Source organism: Sinocyclocheilus rhinocerous, unplaced genomic scaffold (assembly GCF_001515625.1).
Source record: "Sinocyclocheilus rhinocerous isolate Xijiao unplaced genomic scaffold, SAMN03320098_v1.1 scaffold1142, whole genome shotgun sequence".
NCBI classification, from domain to species: Eukaryota; Metazoa; Chordata; class Actinopteri; order Cypriniformes; family Cyprinidae; genus Sinocyclocheilus; species Sinocyclocheilus rhinocerous.
Window position 1 is genome coordinate 293,239 of NW_015656027.1, and position 5,291 is coordinate 298,529.

The following is a 5,291-nucleotide window of genomic DNA, read 5'->3' on the forward strand; positions in this document are numbered from 1 at the left end:
TAAACAGCTACGCTCATCATTTGCAGGAAGTGTATGTTTTCCTGTCTTTCACCAGAAAGCATGCCCTCTGCCACAACAGGATTTGGAGAACACTTGTGTAGAGCTTCAAAGAACCAAGATCAAATATTTGCTGTGAATGTTCAAGATTTTAAACAAAAACAATGGATTCCTATGGACCTATTCACACTGGCCACAAACATCTGTCCACAGTCAGACCAAAGTTGTTTGTTTTTATGGACAGCTTTTTGGCCATGTTTACCAAGACTGCTACCAAGTACCAAGTGCTGCTGTACAATCCAGCATGTTGGTGCCACTAAAGATATTTTGACAACACCAGCATAGGACGCAGAGATGCAGTATTTGCACAGTTCATGAACCCTTGCTGCAGTTCATGAACACTTTGTACTAGAGAAATCAGGCCTGTTTTGAAAGTCTGTTAATAATGTGCGTGTATAAATATAAAGACTTCAGACAGATATTATAGTATATATATATATATATTGCAACAATAGTGCTCTCTTTCCCATCTCACACTTAAAAAACCTTATAACATTATAAAACTACTACCTAGACACCACCAATCGACCTTAGTCACAGTAGACAGCATACTGAACTTCACATGCATGAAAAAGAGGCTGTGAAGGATATTACGGACTTGCATAATGGCACTGAACTGTAGGTCCAATATTATGTGTCTTTTTTCAAAACATAACTTTTTTAATGAAACTTTGTTGGAAAGATGTTTAATCAGATAAACAATTGTCAGTACAATCCATTAAAGGCACTGTACTTCTTCTATCACATCCTCTTGACTGGTCTTTTGCAGACCTGTGGAGGAGCCCTTAGTAGTATCTAAACAAACACACATTCACCACAATAAAAACATTTAGATGTTTTGCAATCCAATTCAAACTAATTATTTTGTAAACGATTCCAAACTATGCGATCCAATTCACTCACACTAATAACTAATAATCGATATATTTAGGAATTTGGCCAGTGTAGTATAAACGTATTTTCTGTTTAAAAGCACTTGGAACTGCTCTGTCTGGCTTTATCATCAATATTCATGATCAAAAGTACTACATTTTTAAACAATTATGGAGTCAAAAGCAGACTACTCAACCCAAGTGTGGGACTAAAGCCCTCTGTAGCTACTTTTTATTATATGACCAGGCACCAAAAGTGCTAAGTTCTGGGGCCATTAAAAAAAATAAATAAATAAATAAATAATAATAATAATAATAATAATAATAATAATATTTTTCTTCCCTAAAAGTGTTTGAGCCTCAGAGACCATAAATCACAGAGACCTCAAACCTGATATGATCCCAAATCCCACACCCAAGTGTGGGACTAAAGCCCTCTGTAGCTACTTTTTATTAGATGACCAGGCACCAAAAGTGCTAAGTTCTCGGGCCATTAAAAAAAAAAAAATTATAATAATAATATTTTTCTTCCCTAAAAGTGTTTGAGCCTCAGAGACCATAAATCACAGAGACCTCAAACCTGATATGATCCCAAATCCCACCCACTATTCAGGTATACATACATCTATCCAACACTAGGTGGGGCTACAATAATTAAATTTACGTTTGTTTGTTTTTTTGTTGTTGTTTTTTTTTCTATTCAGTTAGTTATAGGTCTATAAGATCTATAAACGCAATCCTAAATAAATCGATTCACAGACCTAAGTCCAAGCTTAAGGACATTTACGTGTGCACATCAGGATGTTTTGCTCTAGATAATTAAATCCCCCCAATGAGGGTGGTAGCCTACGTTAAAAATCATCCACTCCGCAAATATCTGACTGAGAAACTTTTACATGCATATTTTTTGGTGCAAACTGTGCTAACCTTACCAGTCCGTTGATGATTTCGTTCAATTTTTTTTTTCTTTTCGATTTTTAAAAGTTTCATGCTATTTCCGACTGTTTTTGTGTTGTTTCGCACTAAAAACTCATAATCCCATAATCATTATTTCATATGTAGCCTTATTTACTTATGTAATTAGTGCATAATAACTGAATATGCAGCAAGTGATCTATTATTAAGACAAAGCATATTTTTAAAATTACTTTTGGCGTGCCACTTTAACATTTTTACTGGACCTATCTGGCTACCCAATTCAAATTTTCCTTAAGGCGCCACTGCTTGTTCTTAGTCGAGACCGTCCTCCAAGGGCATAGGTTTGCTTTTGACATTAGTGGGTACATACCCCCCCCCCAGAAAAAAAATTACACCATTTAGATTTTTTTTTTAACCAACCACAATACAGCAGCATCAAAGTGCTGGGTGTCTTAATCACGCATCACTTTATTTTTATATCTAATTGGACCAAGGATGATTCTGAAAGAATAGCCAACTCTGTTGCTGTAGTAACGAACACAACTTTCACGCGCATGGCGCAACTGATTGACAGATAAACCGCACTGCTCTTATTTCAGTGTTTTTTTATTTTGTGTATGTTTCAGCTAACAGTTTGCTTTGTACATTCAGCTGAACAAAATTAAGTTAAAGTTAAAGACTGTCCGCGGCGACTTGGGACGCTGTTTCAAATCCTGTCGCACCAAAGAGCGCCACTCACATGGTTTTCCATAACATCCCCGTTATATTTGTCCCAAATTATTGTTAATGTTCATAATGACTTCATCCTAGGCTGGAAGATTATGTAGCCTATATCTTTCAGCACAACATTTGTCTTATTGTCCGTATGCTTTATATAGAGAGCTAATAGCCACAGATCGCGCTTTCTCTTTCCGTTTGCTCTGTTTTGTCAAACACCGTACGTCAAACTCATCGATGCAACTTTGTTAATTCCTGACGTTTACTTTTATATTAACTGTTGTGGACTGCTGTCTTGAACTGGGTGCGATACCTGTAAGTTGTTCTGAACGCGGCTGCGCTTCTCCCCCGGTGTGCGACTACTATGTGTCGTTCGCGAACGAGCCGGCTCTAAAGCCGCCTTTCCACTGCACACGACATTCGGACACGACTGTCGCATTTCTCCCCCTAGTGGCAGTCGCACAGTACTTTTAAACTGGTCGTGCAGCAACCGTTACCTCGGCATATTCACCATGGTAAAATTAATGATTTGAATGATTAATTTTTAACGCATCCGCAGCTCAAATCGGATCCGAATTTTCCGCATACGCATATGATCGGAACTCCATGCAGCTCCCGCACTACTCTCCATTGGAAATGAATGACTTCCGGTCTGTAGCTTGTCGTTTGTCGGAGATAGTGTAAAGGCGGCTTAAGAGCCGATTTTTTGTAGCGAACGAGAAGAGCTGACTCCCGTCAGGGAGAGCCGAATCTTCAGCCGGAACCTTCTATTTTAGCCCAATTTAGCAATTGTGAATGGTTTGTGTGTTGAATCAGGGTAACTTCTGATCATGAGGGATAGAAAACGAATAAGCAACTGGAATATTCGATCTCTACATGTGAGAATGAATGAAACGCCCCTCTCCGCTGATTGGTCAACCAAACATTGCAACATAATCATAGTCCTAAAAAAACAAAACAAAAACATAATAATAGTCCTCGCTTCTATTGATTCTTAACATGTTTATTTCTACTACATTTGATCTCTCTCTTCATCAAACAGCCAGATTAATGAATGGCTTGACACAAACCGTACCGAGACAGAGCCTTTGGTCCTTTGGCACACCGCCTGATCTATTATAGCTAACTATCAAAATCTGTGTGGCAAAGCTGCGCAACACACTGCAGCGCGGGGAGAATGTATTGTAGTGAAACACAGACCACTATCAATTTATGTGAACATACAGTCATAACGTTTGTGTTAAGACAATACGCTGCATTTTAGACAAAGGAGGAACTTAAATAATATGACAGAAAAGAAATTGACTGTGTAATTTACCTTCACAGCACATCTATTTTTTTTTCTTTTTTGAGTTTCATAGAGCACTTTCTAGAAATTTAGGAAATCATATGTTGTTATCGCACTGGCATGGGACTATTTGTTCGTTACCTCGGCATATTCACCATGGTAAAATTAATGATTTGAATGATTAATGTATGAATGTATCGTCACAAATGACCCCCAAAATAAAAACATAGTAGGTTTTATGGGGCTAATCATTGTAAATAATGATTTAATAATTATAAAATAATAATTTCTGCCATAATTATTTTAAAGCACCGTTTTACAGAAATAGTGTTTAAAGAATAATGGTAAAGTGAACAAAATATTGGTCATTCTAACCTTACACTCTTAATAGAGTGTACATTTTTAATAGAATACATCACATCCGGTCGGCAGGTCGCATACGGTCTAGCCGCAGAAGTTCAAATATTTTAACGCATCCGCAGCTCAAATCGGATCCGAATTTTCCCAGCGCGGGGAGAATGTATTGTAGTGAAGCACAGACCACTATCAATTTATGTGAACATACAGTCATAACTTTTGTTTTAGACAATCCGCTGTGTTTTAGACAAAGGAGGAACTTAAATAATATGACAGAAAAGAAATTGACTGTGAAATTTACCTTCACAGCACATCTATTTTTTTTTCTTTTTTGAGTTTTATTCATAGAGCACTTTCTAGAAATTTAGGAAATCATATGTTGTTATCCCACTGGCATGGGACTATTTGTTCGTCAGAGTGCTTGTTTCAGTGATTGAATTTAGTGAAATGTGAATTTGACATCATGATTTGAAGGTGAACTCGTTTGAGTTATAAGAACATATCCAAACCCTGAAATAACACTTCGAACAATAAGCCAGTGTCATCAGTGTCAAAAATTAACTTTCCCATAAGGGGCAACTGATTTTCAGTTTTTTATGTATTTATTATTATTATAATTTTTTTTTTTTTACCTTTTACCTTTTGTATGTAATCTTTAATGTTAAATTCTTACATCAAATAAATTAGAATAATATGACAATAGGCTGTTACCAAACGAGAAGAGCTGACTCCCGTCAGGGAGAGCCGAATCTTCAGCCGGAACCTTCTATTTTAGCCCAATTTAGCAATTGTGAATGGTTTGTGTGTTGGATAGCAATTTTTTATTCAGTGTTTTCATAAAAGCCTTATTTTTAAGCTTTATTTTTTTGTTACAAAAAAAATAAAATGAAATGATACTTGAATTATGCTAGTAATATCGCCACTAGGTGGCGGTAAATCATTGTGTTAATAAAGGAGCCTTTTATTCAATCAATTCGTTCAAAATGCTTCATTCATTCATTTAGGAATAAAATCAAGTGGCTGTCTATAATAATTGGTAATTGCATTGTTGTCTATAATAATGGGTTTTTCACAGACTATGA

General features: G+C 36.4%; 1 protein-coding gene across 1 annotated transcript in view; it reads right to left on the reverse strand.

Moving 5' to 3' along the window:
- LOC107719297 (insulin-like growth factor-binding protein 2-A) overlaps positions 1–5,291 on the reverse strand; it is a 22,403-nt gene that overhangs the window by 15,769 nt on the left and 1,343 nt on the right. The gene's annotated exons all lie outside the window — the stretch shown is intronic.